Consider the following 26,701-nt stretch of genomic DNA (forward strand, 5'->3'; position numbering starts at 1 on the left):
CCGGGAGTCACGTGGGGAGTGGGGCGGAGCCTGGGCGAGTCACGTGGGGCTGTGCGCGCAAAGTGCGGCTGCGCGGGCCGGTAGCTGCAGCTGGAGCGGCGGCGTCTGGAGGAGACACGGTGAGTGTGTGGGGAAAGCAGGCTAGGACGGGGAAATGCCGGTGCCTCAACGCTTTAACATTTTCCGCGCGCTCAGGATTTTCGTTTTCTGCCAGCACTGCCCTGGAAAGCCGTTCCTCCCTTTGGGAGACGATCCTACTCAGAAACACTTCCCCGCCCCCGTAGAAGCGATTCCTTAGAAAAGCTCACCCCTAAAAGCTTCCTCAGGCACCTTCCTCGTCCCTCCTGGCAACCGCATCCCGGGTGTTCGGCTCGTCCCCTAAGGGACGCGTCGTGTCCCCTCTCGCTTCCTTACTCCTTAGCCTTCGGAGATGCCCGGATCTCTGGAGCCTCACCTCCCCGACTCTCAACGTCTTTGTTTCACGTTGTAACCTGCCCTTCTCTCCTAGAGATAATGGGAGACCTTCCGTTTTCTAGGGGCCCCAGCCGGTATTGCCTTCCCAGAGAGCACCTTGGACTTCTGTCCTCCTTCAAGAATTATTTCCTGGGGGTCTCCTCTCCACCTCCCCTCACCCTCCACCTCCCCTCACCCTCCACCTCCCCTCACCCTCCACCTCCCCTCACCCTCCACCTCCCCTCACCCTCCACCTCCCCAAAAATAGACTTACGGGACACAGACGTTCCCCTTCTCCCCTCTGCCTCCTTTATTTTTTCCCCCTGGTAGTTTGCAGCAGCCCAAACCCTCTCTCCCATCCCCAGATTACAAGCGACCCTCTTTGCCTTCACAAAGCGATGGCTGGAGAAAGGAAGATCTGGTTGAGATGGTAGTGTTAACATACCTTGGCCATACCTGCCATTTATTAAGAAATCCAATGCCGAGTTCTGAAGGGGTGTCCTGAAAACTAAGGGATCTCTGTAGACGACAGAAGAAACAGTTTTTTACGGCTGCTTAGAATTGAGGCTGCCTGAGGAGTTAGAGTAGGTCTGGAGGCGGAGGCACCTTCAGAAGGAATTGGCAGGAGGGAGCCACCTCGAGCATGAAATAAAGTTAAACACGTAAGTGGAGCTAGCCTATAAAAAAACCAACCAAACCCGTTGCCGTCGAGTCGATGCCGACTCAGAGCGCCCTAAAGGAGCTGGCCCGTAGAAGACTTTAAATGGAAGAAGAGTTTAAACTAGGTGTGATGTAGTGGGGAATTTTGGTAGCTTCTTGAGGAGAGGGGAGACTCCTTGAGTGTGGAACTCTAGAAATGAGCCTGGTATGTGAATGCAGGACAGATTGAAAAAGGAAGAGCTTTGGGTAGCAGGAAAATCATCTTTTTGGGTAGCAGGAAAATCATCTAGGATGCAGCAGCCTGGACGGAAAGTAATGAGGTTATGCCTCATTCAGTGGTATTTGACTCCCTAGGTGTATTGTACTTTGAGTTTGAATTGCTTAAATACCATTGACAGCTGGTATTGAACTGTGTGTGAGTCCCTTCAGGACTTACTCATTTTTTTATCCCCATGCCTGGCACGTAGTAAACTCACAGATATTTGTTAGTTGGCTGAAGTACATCACGGATGTGTTAGGTGTGTCTGAACGTTTGAATCGTCTTATTTCTGTCAGTTTTTGATGTGAAGAATGGGGAGAAATATTTTTATGAAGAGTAGGAAAGAAGGTTTGTGTGTGTTTCTGTAAAAGGCAGGTGAGCAGGATATAAATAAAAAGAATTCCAAGGGATATTGGGAAACATCTGCTGTTAACAGGTAAGATGTAGGTTTATTCAAGTCGAGAAATTCTTTCCTAAAATAATTACTACCTTTTACTGACATACTCCAGACCTAGATTCTACTTTTCACTAAATGGTTGCACATCACTTGTTACTTAGGTACATGAAGCCCCGTTTCCAGGGGTTATACTTGCTGCATCCTAACAAAGGGGGAAAAATTATAGTTCTCAAATAATAGACCCTGAAATTTGAGCATCAGGCCTTAAATTCACACCATTACATTAATTACAAACCTGTTTTGGGTATAGAACTTTTATGGCTTTGTGTAGGGCCTGGGAGAACTTGTTTCTACCGTAACCTGTCCCTGTGGCATTCAAAAAACAACACCTGTATTTGTAGAATTGGCTTGTGGCAAGAAACAAAATGAGGAACCTACTCAGACGTCATTGCTAGTGACACAGAGCTTGTGTTCTTGGGTTTCAGGTTCACCCAAAGCATGCAGTGCAGTGTTATGTCTAAGAATAAAAACACTGGTTATCCGTTTTCTGGAGAAGGAACTTTTAGGATTTTCTTGGTTGAAACTGTGTAAGAGAAATTTAAAGGATTATAAGTTTTTTGTTTGTTTGGTGTCACAGTACAGCTTTAGCCAATATGGGTGCTGAAGTTACTGGGTCTTAATGTTCCTCCTATGCATCTGGTGAAGTTGCCCTCTGAGTATGCAAATGTCTTTTTTTATTGTTGTTGTTTAATCTGTATTACCTCCTCCCCCTTCCTCATTCAGTTGATCCTATTTTAGGCGGTTAATTTTTTCAGCTTCTGCACCAATCTTATATTCTCTTTTTGGTTGAGAACTCCTCTTGTTTGGATTCTCAGTACAAGGAGGAAAATGCCACTAGTAGTGTATTTATGCTTAGAGAGCATAGCTCTGTTGAAACATGGCTTAATGACGTAGATTTTGACGTATCATAATATGTGCCCTCAAAACTACATAAAGAAGAATGTGGTAACTAGTTTCTAAGTATATTTTCTAATCTATGGAAGAACAAAAAGGGTGCTTTGACGTTTCACAAATATGAACAAGGACTGATTAATAAAGAAACTTGTCTTTAAGTATCAAAAATTAAGATTAATTAGTGGCATAAAGTTAAATTCTGCGTCCCCAGTGATTTGCTAGTTGCAGATTAACCAGAGATTCCATTTCCTTGAAGACCAGTGTCTTAGATCTAGTGCTTCTGTAACAGAAATACCACAAGTGGATGGCTTTAGCAAATGGAAATTTATTCTCTCACAGTTTAGGAGGCTAGAAGTCCGAATTTGGGACACCATCTCTAGGGGAATGCCTTCCGTCTGTCAGCCCTGGGGGAAGGTCCTTGTCTCCTTTCAACTTCTGTGGGCCTGGCATTCCTTGGAGATCTTTGTGTGTGTTGGTATTAGTCTTCCCCTGGGTCTAGGAGGTTATCAGCATAGGGACCCTGGGTCCAAAGGAGGCACTCTGCTCCCAGCTCTTCTTTCTTGGCGGTAGTCAGGTCTCCGCTTGCGTTTCTTTCCTTTTATCTCTTGTAAATTAAGAGGTGCAGGCCATACCCCAGGATGTTACATCCCACCCAGATCATCATTAACATGACCTAATCCTGCCTCATTAGCATAACGAGTGGCTCACTCCCAAATGAGACTATAACCACGGGCATAGAGGCAAGGATTTACAACACATCACAAAATGGAGGAAAATCGATGACAAAATGGAGGACAACCACACAATACTGAGAATCAAGGCCTAGCCAAGTTGACATATATTTTGGGGGGACACACTTCAATCCATGACAAGAAGGAAGTCCTTGGACATTGTTTTGTGGTTTTAGAGAGCTTAAAAGAAGCAATTAGCAGGAACTTCCTGGAGGTGTCCTGGAAAGTATAGTAGTTGGGAGCTAGGAGATCTGGGTGCTGGTACCAGTTCTGCTACTTGTGACTGTAAGTAAGTAATTTAGTTTTCAGTTTCTTGTCTTTTAAAAGAAGATTCTTACAGCTCTAAGCTTCTATGACGATTTTCCACTGACACTTAAGTACTTCTCCTTTGGCCTTAATAAGTGCAATATTATCTCTAACACGTTATTTCAGGCTTGTCTCAGTTGCATTTACCGTTGGCACAGGGAATCAGGATTTGCTCTTGTCCTGAGACTTGAACCTTGGGCTACCTGGGCTAATGTTTATATGTGGAGGTTACTTAACTGAGTGGTGTTAGAATATACTTAAGATATCCTAAATGGAGCATGGGAGGGGATGCAGATAGAGAAAAATATACCAGGTTCTGTATACGCCTGTAACTCGAGTGTTAGTCCTTTCTTCCATACCAGCATTTGAAGGAAATTCCACTGTACTTTTGTCCTTCATTATATGTTTATTCAGCTTTTGAGGAATTACCAAGGCAGGGCTAGCTTAAACCAGTGCTTCCCAGACTTTTTCATACTATGGGACACATGAAAATAATTATTCTGTCACAGGGGAAAACTGGAGGTGGCCCACAGAAAGTAACCTGGGAACTCTGGCAGCATCAAAGGCTGAGGAGATCCCTGTCCTGTGGCACATCTAACCATTAGGAAGGTAGGCTTTATACATCCTGGATCTTTGACCTAAAATCCTGCCTAACAAGGGGAATTGTGTCATTGGCTATTTTTATTAAATTGGCCACTAATCTGTTTCATGTTTATGCTCTTAGCTAGTTTATTTTTAAAGACCCTACTTGTTCTTACAAAGTGGCCTGGGAGATGCTTTTGTCATGATGTTCCGGCCTCACTGGATTATGGGCTGTCTTGTTCTACCCATGTATAGAAGATAGGGAATATCCCGGATCAGGAGTTCAAGGAGTAAATGGTTTTTCTTTAAATAGCTTATTTTATATTTTCCTTTATAAAAATAATACTTACAGAAAATGTAAAAAATAGAAAGGGAAAAAATCATTCATGGTTCTGTTTCTCAAATAGCATTGATATCGTGGTCCTCCCCCCCATCTTTTTATCATGATTTTTTTTAAAACATTGAGTAACATTTCAAATATTCACAGAAGTAGAGAAAATAAGGATCCCCCCCCATGTGCCTGTCAGCCAGCTTCTACAATTACCCAACTCAGACCCTGTCTATTCTGCACATCTACCCTTACTTCCCAGATGATTTTGAATCCCAGACATACCATTTCATCTGTGAATGCTTCAGTGTATATCCCTAAAACATGACTTGTTTTTAATATAACTACAATACCATTGTCACACCTTAAAAAAAAAAATGTGTTCCTCAGCATCACCAAGCAGCCAGTCAGTGCACAGATGTTCCTGTCTCTCTCTTTTTTTTAATGGCTGATTTTTTTTTTTTAATTTACTTATTGTGCTCTAGGTGAAAGTTTACGAATCAAGTCAGTCTCTCATACAAGAAGCCATCATACCCCACCATGCACTCCCAGCTGCTCTTCCTTTAATGAGAGAGCACATTCCTTCTCTCCACCCTGTATTCCCCTTGTCCATTCAACCAGCTCCTGTCCCCCTCTTCCTGCTCATCTCAGCACTAGACAGGAGTTGCCCACATAGTCTCATGTGTCTACTTGAGCCATGAAGTCCACTCCTCACCAGCATCATTGTCTGTCTTATAGTCCAGGCCAATCCCTGTCTGTAGAGTTGGCTTCGGGAATGGTTCCCATTTGGGCTATCAAAGGGTCCGGGGACCATGCCCGTCAGGGTCCCTCTGGTCTCAGTCAGACCATTAAGCTTGGTCTTTTTATGAGAATTTAAGATCTGCATCCTACTCTTCTTCTGCTCCATCAGGGACTCTGTTGTGTTCCCTATCAGGGCAGTGATCGCTGTAGCCAGGCACCATCTAGTTCTTCTGGTCTCAGGCTGATGTAGTTTCTGATTTATGTGGCCCTTTCTGTTTCTTGAGCTCATATATACCTTGTGTCTTTGGTGTTCTTCATTCTCCTTTGCTCCAGGTGGGTTGAGACCAATTTATGCATCTTCGATTGCCACTTGCTAGCATTTAATACCCGAGACGTAATGGCTGATTTTTATTTTGATAAGCTTTTTTGATTGTGGTAAGTATATAGGTAACAAAACATTTGCCATTTCTGCAGTCTTCACATGTACAGTTCAGTGATACTATGTTCATCATGTTGTTCAACCATCAAGATTAACCATTCCCCAATTTTCCTAGCACCCTTACAAAAGCACAGTGCCCCCAAGCACTGTGTCTTCTGTTACACATTTTTAACAGTTTGATTTGTTTGAATTGCGATCCAAAAACAATCTACAAATCGTGTACACTTTCATGGGCAGCACCATATGGGGCATATAGAAGAGACATGTGGAGTGTAAAACCTTGAGGATGAATAGAGCTCAGTGCCTGAGAGCTTCCGGTTTGGAGTCAGACAGACTGGGTTTCAAATCCTGGCTCTGCTACTTAGTAGCTGTGTCATCTGGTGTAGGTTACTTATCCTCTCACACTCTTAGTTTTTTATCCTGTAAAATGTGGCTAATAACATCTCCCTTAGGACTGTCATGAGGATTGAGTGAGTGGGTGCATGTTAAAGCTCATGGTAGAGCCCAGCACATGGGTGATGGTCAGTAGATATTAGCTATTCCCAGCACATAGGATAGCACCACATGCATAAATGTTTATTGAGGTATGGATTTTAGTCTAATTCTGCCACTCAGGTGACTCACTTCAAGATTTTAGACCTTAAGCTGCTCCTCCAGAAAGAGAAGTGGGTTGAACTACTAGATCTCTAAAATTCCATTCAGATCTCTCATGTTCCAGGGCTTGCTGGAAGTGAGGCAACTTGGTATGTACAAAGAGTAATGAGCTCTGAAACACTCAACTGGAGTTTCAGCTGAGCTTTGTCCTTTACAAGTGTTAACTCTCCCTGAGCCCAGCGTCTTCATATATAATGTAATAAGATTGTTGTGATGGGCAGTAAGATAAGTATTTACGGTGACTTAAAGCGTAGTCCCTGGGTGGTACAAACGGCCAAATGCTCAGCTACTAACCAAAGATTGGCAGTTTGAACTTACCCAGAGATACCTCGGGAGGAGGGCCTGCCACGTCCAGAAAAAATGAAACAGGATCCGTGCCTCACACCATGCACAAAAAACAAGTTAAAAAGATTTTAAAGACCTAAAGGTAAAAACTAAACCCATCCAAATTCTTAGAAGAAAATGTAGGGGCAACGCTGTCAGGCCTGGCTTTCGACTGTGGATAATATAATAACAAAAACACAGACAACAAAAAACAAAATAAATTAATAGGACCTCATTAAAACTAAATGCTTTTCTATTTAATTAACGAGAAAAGTGAAAAGATGAGCTACCAGTTGAGAGGATATCTTCAAAAACCGTAAATTGATAAGAATCTCATAACCAAAATATACGTAAAACTTCAGCAACAACAAAAAGACAACCCAATCATAAAAGGGGCAAAGGACTTGAGTAAACATTTCACCCAAGAGGACATTCAGATGGCCACCCACTAAACACATGAAAAGATGCTCAACGTGATTAGCCATCAGAGAAATGCAAATCAAAACCACAGTGAGATACCATTTCACTCCCACTAGGATGGCTGTCCAGCCGTGACAGCACAGTGGTTAAGAGCTCAGCTGCTAACCAAAAGGTCAGCAGTTTGAATCCACCATTTGCTCCTTGGAAACGCTATGGGGCAGTTCAACTCTGTTCTGTAGGGTCGCTATGAGTTGGGAATTGACTCAACAGCAATAGGTTTGATTTGGTTTAGGCTGGCTGTGATGGTTAAGGTTGTGTGTCAACTTGGCTGGGCCGTGATTCTCAGTAGTTTGGCAGTCATGATATAGTCATGTGCTGTTGTAATTATCTCCGTGATGAGATCTGATACAATGTAATCACCTCCGTGATGAGCTCTGCTATGAGCAGCCAGTCAGTTGAAAGGAAATTTTCCTTGGTATGGCCTGTATTCAATATATATGGACTTTCTGGCAAAGTTCCCTGGCCTTTGCTGTGCTCTGGATCCTGCTTGCAACTTGTCTTCATCAGAACTCTGGTTCTTGGGACTTGAGCCAGTAGCCTGCCGCCTGACCTGCTGATCTTGGGTTCATCAACCCCTGCAGCTCTACAAGTCAGGAGAAGCCTCTAGCCTGACACCTGACCCCTTGACTTGGGACTTTCCAGCCTCTGCAACCCCATGAGCCATTTGCTGGATATAAATCAATCTTCCCCACCCCCATATATATATTTGCTTCACTGGTTTTGCTTCTCTAGAGAACTCAGCCTAAGACAATGGCTAAGATTAAAAAAATAAATAAATAAACATCGGCAAGAATGTGGGGAATTGGAACTCTTATCCACCGCTGATGGGAATGCAAAGTGGTATAGCAGTTGTGGAAAAGAGAGTGGCAATTCCTAAAAACAAAAACAACAAAAAAAATAGAACTACCATATGATCCAGCAATTTCACTATTAGCTATGTACCAAAAAAAACCTGAAAGCAGAGACTCAGAGACTTGTATACCAGTGTTCGTTGCAGCACTATTCACAGTAGCCAAAAGGTAAAACAACTTAAATGCCCATCGATGAATGAATGATAAAATGTGGTACATACATACAATGAAATACTACTCAGCCAGTAAGAAATGAAGTCTTGATACCAAAAACCAAACCTGTTGCCATCGAGTCAATTCTGACTCACAGTGACCCTATAGGACAGAGTAGAATTGCCCCATAGAGTTTCCAAGGAGCGCCTAGCGAATTCGAACTGCTGACGTCTTGGTTAGCAGCCGTTGCACTTAACCACTATGCCACCAGTGTTTCCAAGAGAGGAATAGAAGGAGGAAATGGAATGTGTGGCTAATTGCCTCCATGAACACCCTGCCTCCTTTGCCGTGAGACCAGAAGTACTGAACGGTGCCCAACTGCCATTACTGAACATTTTGATCAACTATTCTATAGAAAAATCCTGATCAAAAGGGGTGAAATGCAGAATAGGATTTCAGATTCTCATGGAATCCAGTTGTTTGGAGCCTTGGAAGCTGGTTGAGCCCCTGAAACTGTTGCCCTGGGATAATCTTTAAACCTTAAACCAAAAATTTCTCTTGAAGTCTTCTTAAAACCAAACAGTAGTTTAACAGAGTGTCTGCCTTGAGCATTGTTCTCTTTTAATATCTATCAGTATTGGTTCTAACTGACAACAGCAACTCAAAAGATAGGAAATTTAGAGGGCAGTGAGATGACATTAAGGGGGGGACAACTCAGAAAAGGAGGACAAGAATGTTTGCACAGCTCGAGGAATGTAATCAGTGTTACTGAGTTGTACCTGTAGAAACTGTTGAAGTGGTGTATGTTCTGCTCTGTATATCAACAACAATAGAAATAAATTATAAAAAATAAAGGCCTGGCCAGCTACTGAATAATCAGCCATTGAAAGCGCTGTGGAGCAGTTCTACTCTGCAACACATGGGGTCTCCATGAGTCAGAATTTACTTGATGGCAACTGGCACTATCGGTAGGGACTCGAATTATTATTCAGTAACATTCATAATTACAAGTTAAAATAAAATTACATTAGAGCATTTTCAGAACTTTAAAGAACTACAGTGTGTATTTTATGGGATTATATAAATGAAAATGACCAGAGTAATCATTGTGAATATGGGAAAAGGAATGTAAACTGAAAGGAGGGTGAGCCTGGTTTCCAGAACCAGGAAAATTGAGGAACTGTTAAACCCTGTGGTTGGATAAAAGTCAGAGGATATCAGGATCCCTAGAGAAATTCAAGAAGGCATTTAGAACAAATAGTTGCTTAGGTAGACTAAACCTCTTTTCTGTAGTGGTTGAAAATTTTTGAGCAAGGACTAATAAAATATGTGGATTGTTGGTGGTGTGTGTGTCTTCTTTTAAACTGTTAGTGATTGGAACAGTATGCCTCTCATTACATTGTTTAATGAAGATAACTGTTGCATTAACACTTGTTTAACTGCTGTTAACAAGAGTTGTTAACCAATTTAGAAAACCAGTCCACACTGAGATCCCTATGTGCTAGTCAGCAGTTCTGCAGCTTGCTTGATAAGAATCACCTGAGGCGCTTGTGAATATTACCAGATTGCTTCTGTAGAAATTTTGTTTCAGTAAAGGCTGAAATAGAGCCCAGCAGTCAGTTTCCCTCCCTCGGCTCCCACTCAGCAAGCAATCTGGGGATTCTTCAGAAAGCTTTGGGGGACACTGCTAGAAGACTGGTTAAAAGCAGTGTAGACAAGCAGGACTGGGCCAAGAGTTCTTTCATTTTGGGGTATACCAGACAAGAGATAAGGCTGCTAAAAGATGTAGAGAGAAAATCTTCAAATTTTAAAATGCTGCTACTTTCTTTTGTTTTTATCAAAGTAATTCATGTATGTGGTTTAACAAGTCAAATAGTACTAAAAAGACTGATAATGAAGAAAACAGTTCTCCTCAGTCCTCCCCACTTCACTCTCATTCTTTAAAACAACTACCCAGTTCTTTTCCCCTTTCCTCTGCATTATCTTCATATTTTTAAATTATTTGATATGTTACTTCTTTTTTTGCAGTTTTGCACCTGTTGATTTCCTGCTGTGGTAGATAAGGGCTCAGTTCTTCTGCCCCACCCCTTGCTTCCCTTTCCATACCTGCCATCCCCTAACAGAGATGCATTGTAATTTTTGGTTAAAACAGGCAGCTTTTATGTACTTGCACCTCTGCCAAATATAGTTCACTGTTGAGCTAGATGAGCTGTCACAGCCACAGCCACGCCTCTCATGTTTCATATACATCCCGTTACTTTTTCCCCAAATGGCCCAACATACCCGCCATGATCTTATTAATAACATTTTTCATGAACTCAAATATATCACTTCCACTTTTTTGTTGGAGCCCTGCGTCTTCTTCTTCCTCTCTCTACAGCATTCCACCTGTCTTCCTGGAACCATCCTTCACTCTTCTGTGCTCGAACCCGTGTCTTCCCCTTTCTTGGTTTATGACCTTATCTTCTTCAAGCACATACTCCAGTAATTTCATAAGAAGTCTCAGAATGACTTTATTTTGCCTACACACTGGTTTGATGGTTTGGCAGGTGTGATGGTTAAGGTTGTGTGTCAGCTTGGCTGGGCCATGATTCTCAGTGGTTTGATAGTTGTATGATGTTGTGATCACATCCGTGATGAGATTTGATATAATGTGATCACCTCTATGATGGAATCCTCTGTGAGTAGCCAGTCAGCTGAAAGGGAGTTTCTTTGAGTGTGTGGTCTGCATCAAATGTAAGTGGACGTTCTAGCAAGGCTCGGGGGCTTTTGCTCGCTCTGGATCCTGTAGCTGGCTCCTGTTTATCTGACCTCTGGTTCTTGCAATTTGAGCCAGCAGCTTACCTGCGGTCTTGCCTGCCGATCTTAGAATTTGTCTGTCTTTGCAGCCTGTGAGCAAGAGCCCTGCTCTCTAGCCTGCCAATCTTGAGTTCACCAGTCCTGTGACTCAGGAAAAGCCTCTCCCCTGACCCACGGACTTGGGACGTTCCAGCCTCTATAACCATGTAAGCCATTTCCTGATACAAATCTCCCTGTATACATATTTTGGAAACCCTGGTGGCATAGTGGTTAAGAGCTACAGCTGCTAACCCAAAGGTCAGCAGTTCGAATCCACCAGGAAACCCGATGGGGCAGTTCTTCTCTGTCCTGTAGGGTCGCTGTGATTCGGAATTGACTTGATGGCAAGGGGTTCAGTTTAGTTTCAGTTACATACTTATTTATATGCTTTACTTGTTTTGCTTCTCTAGAGAACGCAGCCTAAGACAACAGGTTATAGAATTCTAGGTTGGAAGTAATTTTCCCTCAGAATTTTGAAGGCATTTCTGTACCGTCTCCTGATATCTGAAACTGCTCTAGAGGCACAGTGATTCAGATCTGTTTTATGTGACCATTTCTTGGTTTGGTTTTTTTCTTTTCTCTCTCACTGGAAATTGCATGGATATTCTCTCTCTATCCGTGGTGTCCTGAGATCTCATGATGATGTACCATGTGTGGGTCTTTCTTCATTGTCCTGGGTACTTGGTTGAGCCTTTTATTATAGAAATTCATGTCCTTCACTTCTGGGACATTTTCTCATCTTATTTCTCTGATTTTTCTAACCATCTTTTTTAAAATCTGCTTTCATAATTTCCATTCTTGTTATATAGTACAACAGCCTCAAAGTGGGACTGTTACAGTTTATTGGTTTTCTTCTGCTCACTGTGTTGGCTCCATTTCCTCCAGGTTATTCAGGGCCTTTGCACTTGTACTTCTCTCTGCCTGGATTGTATCTTCCCTCAGACATCCAGTGACTTGTTTCCTCACCTCCTCAAGTCTTTGCTTAAATGTCACCTTAGAGGGGTGATCTGGCTTTGTAAAAGTACAAACAGCCATCCTCCTTCCCTGCCTTATTTTTCTCCAGGAGTGTTTACCACCATCTAGCATACCACATATTTTATTTGCTTGTCTCCTCTACCACTCAAGTATAAATTCTATGAGGGCAGGGATTTTTGTCTGTTTTGTTCACCATCATATGTCTAGTATCTAGAACAACACCTGGCTTATAGCAGATACATACTAAATAATTTCTTGAAGGAATGAATGAGCACTTTAATGTTGGGATTTCTTGAAATATCTGATGATCCCTGGCTGTTTGTTCTTTTTTTTTTTTTTTAAAGGATGCAGTACCAAGAAGAGCTTTGTTGAGTAGTGGGCATTCCTGTAGGGAAAGTAATTGGTATGTGTCTTAGTTTCCTATTGCTGCTGTAACAAATAACACAAGTAGGTGGCTTTAATGAACAGAAATTTATTTCCTCACAGTTTAGGAGGTTAGAGGAAGGTTCCCTGTCTGTCCACTCTGGGAGAAAATCCTTGCCTAAGTTTCTCTAGCCCCAGTGTTCCTTGGTGGTCTCTTCCATTTGTGCTTGCGTGTCTCTGTGTCAGATCTGCTCTTTTTACGTCTCAAAGTGATGAGGTTTAAGATACATGCTACACCAATGTGGCCTTCCCTAATATAACAAAGAAAACGCTTTTACAAGTGGGATTACATCCACAGGTATACCAACCCAAACTTGTTACCGTGGAATCAATACTGACTCATAGTGACCCTTTAGGACATAGTAGGACTGCCCCATAGAATTTCCAGGGAACAGCTGGTGGATATGAACTCCTGACCATTTGGTTAGCAGCCAAGTTCTTTACTATGCCACCAGAGCTCCCCCACAGGTATAGGGGTTGGGATTCCAACACATATTTTGTGGGAACACAGTTCAGTACATAACATTTTACCCTTTGGCCCTCCAAAATTTATGTCCTTCCCATGTGCAAAATACATTGACCCTATCACATCACCGCAAAAGTCTTAAATCAACTCTAAGTGCAAAATCTAATCTTCTGAATTATCTAAATCATCTTGCCCAGTATGGATGAGACTGTAGGCATATCCCATTCCTGGGAAAAATTCCTCTCCATCGGTGAACCTTTGAAACCTGGAATACAAGTTATCTGCTTCTGAAGTACAGTGGTGGAATGGGCACAAGACAGACATTCCATTCCAGATGGAAGAAATCATGGATGCCAAATAAGTCCACAGCCCAGCAGAGCAAATTTCATTAGCTCTCAAGGCTTGAGAATAATCCCATTCTCTGGGACCATCTGGGCAATGACCCTACCCTCCAAACTCTGAGTGTAGTCAGTGTTCTCCAAATTCTGGGTGGAGGCCCCTCGGCCCTGGGTGGAACACCTGCCTTCCAGGTCCACTGGGATAGCAATCCTGCTCTCTCAGCTTTGCATGGCCCCATTCGCCAGGTCCACCTGAATGATGACCCCAACTCATTGGCCCTGGGCAACTCTGCTTTCCTGGCCCTTGGGCATGGCAGCCCCACCTTCTCAGCTGTGGGCAGTGGAACCATTCTCTTGGCACACATGAATGGACAGCCTTCCAGAACCAAGGTCCTGGTGACTGGGCTCTTTGAAACCCGGGAGACCTGACTCTACCCTTTGAAACTGAGGTAGCCTTGCTTCCCATGTTCCTTCCAACAGTTCTGCTGATCTCTGAACTGCTCCTGGGATGGTCATTTTCTTTTCTTGGAGGACAACAGATGTTTGCAACCTAGCAGCTTCCTGTCTATATAATTCCAAGAGGCGAACGGCTTTTCTTCGTTTCATTCTTTTTCTGTCCCTTTCATTCTAAGCCAAAGAAATTTCTGCAGGAGTGGTGGATAAACTCCGTCAGTCACAGGCCTAACCTGTACAGCAGGAGATTGTGCAGCCACGCCCTTGGTGAAAATTTCAGGACACATTTCCTTAGTTTGTACAACACAATCTTCCAAATCTTTAACTTCTGCCTTCATCTTGCACAGTTCATTTTTAAGCCTCTTTCCTCCCACAGTTTGCTATCAGCAGCAAGGAAAAACCACACTGCATCTTAAAGATTTTGCTTAGAAATCTCCTCAGCTAAATATCTGAGTTCATCACTTACAAGTTTTACCTTCCACAAAACATTCAAACATAATTCAGACAAGGTCTTTGCCTCGCTTTAAAAATGATCGTCTTCCCTTCAGTGCCCAGCGACATATTCATCCTTGTACAGCCTCACCAGGAGCACGTTTAAGGTCCACATTTCTAGCAACATTCTAGTCAAGGCGATAGCTGCTTTCCCCACAGTGCCAGATTCTTTCGGAGCCCTCATCAGAATCACCCTTAATGTCCATAATTATACCAACAGTCTCTTCAAGGCTATTTAGTGCCTTACTGTGAAACACATCAAAATTCCTTCAGCCTCCACCCATTACCCAATTCCAAAACCCTTTCCACATTTTGTAAACCTCGGTGGCATAGTAGTTAAGAGCTATGGCTGCTAACAAAAAGGTCAGCAGTTTGAATCCCCCCAGGCACTCCTTGGAAATCCTATGGGGCGGTTCTACCCTATCCAGTAGGATTGCTGTGAGTCAGAATTGACTCGACAGTGGGTTCGGTTCAGGTTCCACAATTTAGGTATTTGTTAGTTAGTACAGCACCCTTGCTTCTCAGTACCAAATTCTTAGTCTCCTGGTGCTGCTGTAACAGAAATAACACAAATGGGTGGCTTTAACAAACTAATTTTCTCACAGTTAGGAGGCTAAGAGTCCAAATTCAGGGCACCAGCTCTAGGGGAAGGCTCTCCCTCTGTCCACTCTCAGCTTCTGTAATTCCACATTCCTTGGTGATCTCCAGGTAGTGTCTGTCTTTCCCCCATTTGTGCTTACTGGTCTCTGTGTCTAATCTGCTCTTTTTATAGCTCAAAAGTGATTAGGCTTCAGACACACCCTACATTGATTTGGCATCATTAACGTAAGAAAGAACCCTATTCCAAATGGGACCATATCCACAGGTATAGAAGTTAGGGTTCCAACACATATTTGGGGGGGGACACAGTTCAATCCATAACAGTCTATGTATTGTGTGTGTGTTTGCAGGTGTTCATTCAGCTGGCAGTGTTTCGGTTGCCGGGGCAAGGATAACCTTTCATCGTGCACCTTTTGACATACCTGCTGTTTCAGCTCTTCACCCCTGCCTGATGTTCATGACTCTGGAGCCATTCCAATCATTGTTCTCTGAATCTCTGGGTTTGGAGGTGGAGAGTGGGACGGAGGAGATAGATGAGATAGATCCCTAGCTTAGCAGGAGGTGAAGGCGAGAATTTGTGTGTTAGTTACAGAGGCTTTATGCCAACCCACATTTTCAGCTCTGCCCCTAACTCCTGCTTTCCCACTGTAAAAACGTATTGACAGATCCATCTGGTGACGTTTTCTCTGTTTTCCTCACTCTTGGTTTTATGTTTTTAAGGTTTTTTTTCTCTGCTGTCATTTTAATAGGTACTTGGAAAGAGAGTAAGAGGTAAACTTGCAGACAGAAGTCACAAAGTTATACATTTTAAGTATCATGGAAAGTAACACAATGGTATCTGTACATCACACAGTGGGAAACATAAATGGCTGGTGGTGGTGGTAGCTGCCGTGGAGTTGGTTCCACCTCATGGCAACCCCTTGTACGACAGAATGAAAGGTTGTCTGGGACTCTGCCAGCGTCAGGATTGTTGGTGTGCTCGAGTCCGTTGTTGGAACCACTGTGTATTTTGAGTGCCTTTCAGCCTAGGGTACTCATTTTCCAGTGTTATATCAGACAGTATTTTATGTTGTGATCCATAGGGTTTTCATTCTTAGTTTGGGAGCTCCGCTGAAACCTGTCCACCATGGATGACCCTGTTGGTATTTGAAATACCAGTGGCATAGCTTCCAGCATTGTAGCAACACACAGACCAACACAGTATGACAAACTGACAGACAGCTGGTGGAAATTAAAACCAGAAGCCTACCCTTCAGCTCTTGCTTATCTTAAGGTACCTTTGCCCACTTAAGGGTCAGCCTTACCTAAGAGATACTTTGTTTTTAACCCTATGGCAAAGGAGCAGGCTTGAGATCTACTGGCAGGACTAATATAATGCCAGCCCCCCCGTGTGTGATCAGACTTAGTGTTTCACCGCCATTTTATAGGTTCTTTAAGAGCCATGTACATGGACAGGGGGAGGGTTTGGCCATCTGCTGACTCCCTCCTGGGCTCCCACTCGTGCAATTTGTCCCAACTTTCTCACTGCCCTCAGCCACTAGAAGTGTACTATTTATTTACTCTACTTAGGAAACAGGCACTACTGTTCTTTTAATGAATCAACTAGTTAGTTTAAGAAGTTAATTTTATTAAGACACTAATGTTACTGATGGAAGCCCCGGGTTCTTACTCAGCATGACTTGTATTGGCCAATAAATGAGAGACCTAGGTAGGAGAACAAAAAAGCACCTTTATTGCATTGTATAAGGAAATGGAGTCAGTTGGTGCTTACTGCTGCCGAGACTGCTCACCAAGGGCAGGCAGGTTACTTTTAAAGGGGTTTTCAAGTAGCGAGTTCATACGAGTTACATCAGCAACATTCTGAATCATACTACGCAGGGTGCAATGGGGTTTACATATAATCTTCAAGCAAAAAGATTCAGATGCAAAGCTCAGGGTTGGGGCTTGGGGAGCCCAGGAAAGGAAACAATTTTGTAGTACAGCACTGTAGGGGAGGAAGCCAGGTAAAGCATACAGCACTGTGGGAGTTCTGTCTCCTCTCATTTCTCTTTGGACATTGGTCATTCAAGACCATTGTTCATTTTTAACTATATCCTGGCTCGAAATTGTTTGGCATATTTTCGAAGAGGGGTAAATATTGGACCTAGGCCTTTCATTTTGGCTACTGACCTTTTGTTGATTTATAACTACTAAATATTAAAAGAAAAAGAGTGGCTTTTATGCCCTGTTTATGTGACTGTCTCACTAAAAGATTCCCATTTTTTTCCCCTTCAGATTGTCTTAGCTATTGTCTTTATGGAAACCCTGGTGGCGTAGTGGTTAAGTGCTACGGCTGCTAACCAAAGGGTCCGCAGTTTGAATCCACCAGGCACTCCTCGGAAACTCTATGGAGCAGTTCTGCTCTGTCCTGTAGGGTCGCTGGGAGTCGGGATCGACTCAACGGCATTGGGTTTGGTTTTTTTTTCGTTGTCTTTGTACCTCAGGGCCCAGTTGATGTGTCTTTATGAGTCTTTGTGAGCCCAGCTCCAGGTGGGTCACATTCTCTATGCTCAAGGACAGGGAATAATTGTTTCAATGTAATTTTTAAAATCATTGCCTCTTGTTGATTAGAGATTGGAGATAACACATAGAGGATCAATACCTGGACTTAGTCGAGTTCCTAAATGGCGGCCATCGCAGGCTCTTTAGACTGAGTGCTGGTTTTCCACTGGATACCATTTGGTTCTTCACCAGGATATTAAGAGTAGTATTTTCTATCGTATTGCTGGAGTGAGCAGACTCAATGTACATCAACATTTTAGCCTTCTTTTGCCCTTTTAGGTGTGTAAGACAATAGAACATAAATTTTATTATGCCTGATACTATCAGGATACAGACTAAGATTATCAGTATCCCTTGCAGTAGTGATCTAGCCCATGTACTTTTTCCTGGTGGTAACCAACCAAATAAATCTGGTGTTTGTAAGGCTGTGACAGTGTGTAACCAAGTTGCTTGCTGTTTAATTCTTTGTATATCCTGTTTTACTTCTCTTGTGTTATTTATCCAAATGCAACAAGAGGTATTTGCTACAACACAGACTACACTTTTTTGGGCTATTTTGTTATCTCATGTCATCTTGGCTAATGAGGTCAGAGATTACTGTTGTGTCTATCTCATTAGCAACTTTGTTATTTGTCCCATAATGACTGATAAATTTCTTAAAAGATTTGTCTAGTTCAGCTATACCGTAACTAGGAATGAAAGCTACTAGTCACACCATGAGTGTTGTTACAGTGGGTTTCTTTTTGACTCTTGTTTTATTTTGATAGCGTGTAACAATTTAACATTACCTTTTCAGTATTTACAAGTATCATAACTATGAATATCTAAAAGCAGTCTTAAAATTCTCAAAGTGCATTGCCCATGCATTCACCAGGAATCTAAACAAGAGATTGCCCACATAAACTTACTGTCATTTGGAAAGGGATTGTTTAAAACCAGTATAGTTGGATCTATCACACATAAAGTTTGTTTAGAGAAAACAGAAGGCAGAAAAATCCACATGTGACAACGAGATTTCCATTAGAGAAAACATGATTAACAAGATGATACAGGATGGCCCTCTCCTGTTGGAAGTCTTCAGGTAATCTGCTTAAAACACTAAGTATTCTTCTTGAGGGCAGGCTGTCCCCCTTTGGTCTGCCTATTAACAGTCATGGATCACTTTCTCAGAAGCAGTAGTGTCACAAGGCTGTTTTTATGAGAGAAAAACTTCTAATTCAAGAGTTACAATATCTAAACCCAGTAGCCAAATAATTCAGAAAGCAAAATGTTTTCTCGTATCTCGAAAGTAGGACGTTAAAACATCAGCAGCATTCCCACATAAAACCCATAGCTTCCTAGCGTTTACTCAGTCTTGGGTAGTTAATTTTTTTGTTCCACGTGATTCTGAATCAGCCACAGTCAGCTTCTGTGTAGGAATTCTGGAAATGTTATTCAGTCTAGTCACAGTCCATTTTACAAGTCCAGTATAGCCCATCTTTTTGTTGAGATATTTTGGTCAAACGTTCTCAGCAAATCAGCAAAGTAAAAACTTACCTGCAGCTGACAAACTTCATATGGCCATGATTAACTTATAAAAATAATAGCTCTTATAGTGAAAGACCTGATAGAAATTAATTATAAGCATAACGCAAAGGCCAAATAAAATCAGTTAAAAAAAACTTTAGATATACCAAGATTATCAAATTTTTCAATACCTGGATAATAATAAAAGGAAACTTCATAGGTAAATGATGTGAATTCTCAGTCAAACCATTGGCTTTGATACAGTTGCGAACAAGGTAGCAATCAAGAAATAATAAAATTATAATATTACGCATTTGGTGTCTAACACTACTCAAAGCACAAAAGGAAATGCTGACATATCAGTCTTAACCCGGAGAGAATCAGGCATTTTTCTTAATTTTGACAACACCTTTGGTGTAATAAAACTTTTTAGCACTTTTATGAAAAAAATTTTGTGGCTTTCCATGAAGTTTCAGAGTTGTCAGGAGTTTATTATCGGTCACTGTGAAACAATACTTAAGTTATTTAACCAAAGATCTTAAAGTACAAAACCTTGGCTTTTTTCTGAAAGCCATGTGGCTTGGTTTTCAACTCAGGAATCTTGTTCTACTGAGAGGCCAAACCTCTGCCTCAGAGGCAGATTACACAAAGAATAAAGTAACTTTCAACTCAGAAGTCAAAGAAAATGTTGTTTTAGCAGCAAGAAACCCAGTTCTTTGTTTTATATTTTATTTAATGTTAAAACTCCAAAAAATCTCATAAATTAAGCCATTAAACTTTAGTCAGACAGATAAAACTTTTGACCATATCAAATAAATTTCTTTTTAATAAACCTCTTAAATGTTGTCTTTGTTGCATACCTCTTATGTTGCATCCCTTTAAATGGCAAAAATGAACATGCTCATTAGCAGACCCAAATATACACATACATATATCCTTTCTCTTGTGGCATAAAAAGCAAAAGTATATAAGAGCTTAATTTAACATCAAAAAGCTACCTAAAAGGCCTTAGAAATTATTTGAAGCCTGTATACCATAAAATATAAAACTGTTGTTGAAATAAAGTCTGTTTAAACATTCTAAGTTTTCATTCAACTTTTACTGTTTCTCATATATTCCCAATCTAATTTAGCCCTTAAAGATTTTATCAGCTGGCTTTAGAAATCACAGTCTGTTCAACTGACCAACTCACGGATATGGATGTAACCTTAAGTGTCTGGCTAGGGTTGAAAACATCCTCCCAGGCCATTTCACATGTATCTCATTGTGATTCTTATTTGACCTTGGGGACTGGGGAACCCTAATGTTGTCCCACCCCCTCTATTTTTTGACTCGTGGTAGAAGATAAGATCAGGCCATTCTGATTCATTTACATATGGTTAAATCGAATTAATTGAATTAAATTAAGTTTTGAAAACCTTTCTACCCAGTGAATACTAAAGTTCTTTAGCAATTTTGTAAATGAATCCATCAATTCTTGGCTAGGGAGACTGGGGGAGGGGTACAGGGGGAATCAGTCATCCTAATTCGTTTAAAAAATTTTTTTTTTTACATATGTTTAAATTGATCTAGGCATTTTTGAAAGGCAAAAAGAGAACTAATTTCTTTCACTTTTATTATTCCCTTGGAAAGCACTTTTGCTTTCTCTTTATCACATTTTATCTACCCAGTAAATACCAAAGCCCTTTAGCAATTTTTTTTTTTTCCTTTTTCATACTTTGGAGCAGTTAATTTTACTGTAAGACAAAATTATCCTTTTTCTTTAAATAAAACACATGTCATATAATGTCTAGCTTAAGTTACTTAGAAACACTTTGCTTTTATGATTGACTTAAACATAAAGTTTTTCAATATAGCTCCTAAAAATCTAAATCATAAGACAGGCACAAGACAATCTTTCTGGGATGAGGAAAGAACTGAGGTTCTAAGATAGCCTTACCAACAAACAGCAGTTGTCAGCCGTAACCTCCAACCTGATACCGACAGAAACTTAGACGCGACATTTTAGACCAGAACCAAGCTCTCAACAAAAGGACACGGAAACACCACATAAACTCACCAAACAATTCTGCACAAAACAAGGATGTGCATATAGAAGTTTTTGGTAAGATTGACAATTTAATGGCAAAAACAGGTTCTAGATAAAACTTATTAACTTGCCAAAGCCTCAGATGGAGGACTGTTAGACTATTTGACAAAACCTGAGCATCAAGCAAAGTTCCCCAAAGACGAGGAGACAACACAAATGAAAGCTCATTTTCCCAAAGTAGTCACTGAAATTCCAAACTACTTCTGGTATACTCCATTTATAGTGTGTCTAAATATGGACCCCACACCAGTGTCTCAGTAGTAGGGGCAGAATCCAAACTCATTTATCAAGGATGTTAAGCTGTAAGGTTCGAGCTTTTGGTTTCCTTGTTGTTTTTTTTTTACTGAATTCATTCTGCTGGCTAGAGACCTAACCTCCTGTTTTAGACCTTAAATATACTAGTTCCTCCAATTGGAAAGTAAAGTATCCACTGATGATTTTAATTTTAACATTGTGATTCTTTATTGAGAAACAATATCGTAAAACGGGACTACCACTTTTCCCTCCAAATTTGGCAGAACAGAGCACTGTTTTCCAGGTTTTCCCTGGCCACAAGAAGAAACCTAACGAGGAACGCCGTGGAGTTTGGAAAGTGTTTCGGTCAGACCAGTGTGTACCTTTGTTGCGTGAGTGTTTTCTTGTGGGTGACAGGCAGCCTAGCGCTCCAGCTTGTCTCACAGCCACCTTATCCTGTCCCAGGAGTCTTCAGCACTCATGATGAGTGTTGGCGACCACCTAAATGGCTTTTACTGGCCAACTCATACCCGAATTTTTGCGGCTTACAGTGGCTCAGAGCTTTTTGAAAATAGAATTAACCTCTTTAATGTTTCACGTGCCCAAATCTGGACCTAAACTGCAGTTCACCAAGGATTACTAGACATTACTCTTAAAAGAAAGGATCCAGCAAAAACCTAAGATTCTGCTTAACCGAATAACCAGTTTTTCAAACAAATATGCCAAAGAAAGCATGAGAAAAAGAACAAAAAGAATAAGCAAAAACTCATTTTCTGAGAGCACTCACCCCGCATTGGTGTTGAAGGGATGTGGAGTGGGAACACATGGGTCCAGAAGATAGGACCTCTCTATCCTAGCTTCTGCTGTACAGTCCAGGTCTCTGTGAGGTCAGCTGGATTCACAGTTTTAGAATCCCTGCAGTAACTAACTCTTGTAGAGTGAAAACACAAAATTTGGTAAAGCAAAAAGAACGGTTTTATTCTGCATATATTCCAAAAGACGAAAGTGGGAAGCAGACAAGCATGCTACCAGAGCCGTGTCTTTCCGAGTCTCTGTTCCCAGTTCTTGAGAGTGCATCTTAAAGCAGGCTGCATTTCGGGATCCCTTGAACATTCTCCCTTCTCCAGACACACACACTTACACACTCACACAACCTAATCAAGTACACCAACTTAACAGGTACCTGAGCCTTTTATGCCCTCAGTGGTCAATTCCTCCCTCTTCTCGGGACTCTTCCAGGGCCTTACCCAGGAATTACCCTCTTACTTCCCAAATAACCTCAGATTCTTATGCTTCTTGGGACTCTTTTAAGGCCTTACCTAGGCACCTAACAGACAACCCAGATGCCTTTCATGTCTCACAGCCGTCATGGGGGTGGAGGGGTAGGAACCAGCTTTCAGAGCTGCTCCAAGGTGTCTAGGAGAAATCTGGGGGAGCCAGACACCTCAGGAACCGAGCAGATGGCTCCTGGCTGGCTCGCCAGAAACTTTACCGGGTGGAAGCCCCAGGCTCTTATTCAACATGACTCATACTAGCCAATAAACGAGAGACTGAGGTGAGAGAACAAAAAAGGCACCTTTATTTCATTGTACGAGGAAATGCAGTCATTCAGTGCTTACTGCTGCCAAGACTGCTTGCCAAGGGCTGGCAGGCAGGTTACTTTTAAAGGGGTTTACAAGTAGAGTTCATACAAATTATGTCAGCAGCATTCTTAATCATACCACGCAGGCGCAATGGAGTTAACATATATAACCTCCAAGCAAAAAAAAAAAATCAGGATCCAAATGCAAAGCTGAGGAGGGGGAGCCCAGCAAAGTAAAGGATTTTGCAATAGGATACTATAGGGGTGGAAGCTAGGTAAAGAATACAGCACCGTGGGAGTTCTTTCCCACTGAAGGTTGGCAGCTCAAACCCACCCAGTGGCTCCAGGGGAGAAAAGGCCTGGCAATCTGCTCCTGTGAAGATTACAGCCTAGGATACCCTGTGTGGCAGTTCCACTCTGTCACATGGGGTCAGTATGAGTCGGAATCAACGCGATGGCACACAACAACAGCAACAAGGTCAATGAAGGGAAAAAAGTTTAAAAGAAAACAAGAAGGAAGGCTTAAATGTAAGAAATATTTATGGTGCAAAAGCAGGGGCAAGCTCGTGTGAGTAAAGTTTTCAGTTAATATGGATATGAAACCAGGATGCTCAGACCTTCAACCCCAGGAAACTAGGATCAGTGTCACTTGCAAGAATGGGATGCTCCTTAGTTGTTCTTAAAAACCACTGTCCAAACAACCAGTATGTCAACAGTCGTTGTCGCCAGTTGTTTTTCGTTTTGCTTTTTCTACTTAGCTGTATTTCACCTATTTTCTGCAGACCTAGATGCAGTCTGTTGCATGTATAATCAGGGAGGGAATCTTGTTTCTGTGGGCCTGGCACCTCAGCTGCTCCTCCCTCGGCTCAGTCTTGCACTGACCTCCTTTACTCTTTATGGGAGTGTTTTTAGGTCCCTTCTACCCTGCTTTTCTCTCACCAATTTTTTTCTTCACTATTTGCACTGGCCGCTATTCAAGACCTGCTACACTCCTTGGAAACTCTCTGGGGCAGTTCTGCTGTGTCCTGTAGGGTCACTGAGTCAGAATCGATTCGAGGGCACACCACAACAACAACCTGCTCAGTGAAGCATTGCTTTAAAGCCTTTCTTCCCAGTTAGTCTAGTCTTTCTAGTTCTTAGGGCCTCTGTGGCACTTACCACTGGGGTTTTTGGAGTTTTCTTTTTTGAGCTTTCAGATTTTTGTTTCAGATTTAAACAGTGCTTTTATCTCTCAGCTAATTTACAGATCAAAGATTTTTTTTCTTTTAGTTAATTATTGTTAGAAAAAGAGTAGTATATTGCTATTTTAAGGTTATGAATTTAGCCACTTTCCTAGGTTCCTTTTGATCCATCATTTTCTTGTTTCTGAGAGATTATTGAAACTGATCCGAGGTCTTTTAGATACAGTCTTAAAGTACATGGCAAGTTTGTCAGAATCAGAACATGCTGCTACTTGAAACAGAAAGAATGAAATAATCACCTATACTCCTATCACCCAGGTTATTTCTACCAGTCAGTGACACATGATAAGGGAAACAGTTTTGTAGAACTGTTCTTGATTTTTCTAAGTTTGAAGTACTTCTGTGCTGTCTAACTGAAACTTTTAAATAGGTATCTCACAGGTCTGAAGCATAGGAAAGAGCTGAGCTGAAGAAACGGATCTGGGAGTCATTAGAAGTTAGTTGGTATCATGGATTAAATTGTGTCCCCCCAAAATATGTGTCAACTTGGTTAGACTGTGATTCCCAGTATTGTGTGGTTGTCCTCCATTTTGGGATGTTGCTCTGTGTTATAAATCATAATCTCTGCCTGTGGTTGAAGAGGATTAGGGTGTGATATAACACCCTTGTTCAGGTCACATCCCTGATCCAATGTAAAGGGAGTTTCCTTGGGGTGTGGCCTGTACCACCTTTTATCTTACAAGAGATGAAAGGGAAGCAAGCAGAGAGTTGGGGACCTCATACCACCAAGAAAGCATTGTGGGAGCAGAGCACATACTTTGGACCTGAGGTTCCTGCACTGAGATGCTTCCAGATCAAGGGAAGACTGATGCATCACAGGGACCTTCCTCCAGAGCCGCCAGAGAGAGAAAGCCTTCCCCTGGAGCTGATACCCTGAATTTGGACCTGTAGCCTACTTGACTGTGAGAGAATAAACTTCTCTTTGTTAAAGCCATCCGCTTGTGGTATTTCTGTTATAGCAGCACTAGATGACTGTGACAGTTGCTATTTGAAGCCCTTGGAGTAGATGAAATAATTGGTGGTGGGGGGAGGAGGGAATGTGTAAGGTGCATAGATAGGAGAGCCTAAGACAGCGCCTCATCCTGAGGACCAGCACTGTTTCGGGAATGGACACAGGAAGAAGAGCTTCTGCCATGGGATTGGGAGAAAAACCAGGAAAATACGGCCACAGGCTTGTGCATGGAAGTGCATTGGATGGTGTCTTAGTTACCTATTGCTGCTAGCGCAGAAATGTCACCTGTGGGTGGCTTTAACAAACAGAAGTGTGCTTTCTCACAGTTTAGGATCCTGGAAATCAAATTGAGAGTGCTGGGTCTAGGGGAAGGCTTTCTCTCTCTGTCAACTCTGGAGGAAAGTCCTCGTCGAAATGAAATGCTTAAGGGTATTTTTTAATTCCTTCTTTTCCCTCACTGGAAGATTTCTCCATAAGAGATTCCAGTGTTTCAGAAAAATAATTACACAAACTCTTCCAAGCCCTTGGAAAGGTTCTTAACCAAGTATGCACCATTATAATGCTTTCCAGTGGGAATGAGCATGCTTAAGAAAAAGATCATGAACAGATATATGCAGATTAGGATGGAGCCTCACCTTTAAGTTCTTTCTATTTGGCTGTTTTGTTCAGAGTTTTCCATAGGGGACACCTGTTGGTTGTCTTCCCCGGTATCTGTTCTCTAGAGTCCACCCCTCTCCGTGCCTCGTCCTGTTCACAGGGTTGCCCCAGAACCAGCCATGTCCAAGTGCAGCATGGTCTGAACTGCCCTTTAGACTGCAAAAAAATAATTACCACTTAAAAAATAGTTTAGCATTGAATCCTTTGGCAAATTGAAGACCCTCTATAGTGCAAATATTTCCAACAAAATTGATGTATTTCGTAAGATTAAACTGTGTGTATATGCTTAAACTTCCTTAAAAGGTGTTCATTTCAAACCATCTGAATGTGTGTTTTATGAACCGTAAATATTTTCAAAAGCACTCCGGGCTCAAAATGTAAATCACAGAAATTTGCCACATAATTGCACATTGCAAACAGAAACTCAGTAGCACTAAATCCTTTTCTTTGATTGGTTGAAATTTTCCATGTGTTTCCTAAATTATCCCTGTCTTAAAATGGGCATACAATATCGCCATAGCCTTGTGCATATAAGTGCACTGGATGCTGTCTTAGTTATCTAGTGCTGCTATAACAAATACTGTAAGTGGATGGCTTTAACAAACAGAAATTTATTTTCTCACAGTTTTAGGAGGTAAGAAGTCAAATTCAGGGTGCCGGCTGTAGGGCAAGGCTTTATCTCTCTGTGAGCTCTGGAGAAAGGTCCTTGTCTCTTCAGCTTCTGCTTCCTGGGTCCTCAGAGATCTCCATGTGTCTTGGCATCTATCTTACCCCATCTCTCCTCTGCTTGTTTAATCTCTCTTATATCTCAGAAATTGATTCAACATACACCCTGCACTAATCCTGCCTCATTAATATAACAGAGACAACCCATTCCTAAATGGGATTATAACCACAGGCATAGAGGTTGGGATTTAAAACACATATTTTTAGGGGGCATAATTCCATTTTTAACATATTCAGCAGCATCTTGGTTTCGGATGCACAGTAAACCAAAAAAAT

At 41.8% G+C, this 26,701-nt stretch overlaps 1 protein-coding gene across 4 annotated transcripts in view; it reads left to right on the forward strand.

Annotated features, from left to right (window-relative positions):
- Nucleotides 1–46: 46 nt before the first annotated feature.
- Nucleotides 47–26,701, forward strand: part of FAM118B (family with sequence similarity 118 member B) — a 75,848-nt gene continuing 49,193 nt past the window's right edge. For 2 of the 4 annotated variants that reach the window (XM_049856521.1, XM_049856522.1), the window contains exon 1: nt 770–4,369. The gene's annotated coding sequence lies outside the window, so the exon portion shown is untranslated. Of the gene's footprint in view, nt 120–769; nt 4,370–26,701 lie in introns of those variants that run through there. The other 2 variants (XM_049856520.1, XM_049856519.1) reach the window with 2 other exon arrangements.

The sequence above is a fragment of the Elephas maximus genome, chromosome 17 (genome assembly GCF_024166365.1).
Source record: "Elephas maximus indicus isolate mEleMax1 chromosome 17, mEleMax1 primary haplotype, whole genome shotgun sequence".
NCBI classification, from domain to species: Eukaryota; Metazoa; Chordata; class Mammalia; order Proboscidea; family Elephantidae; genus Elephas; species Elephas maximus.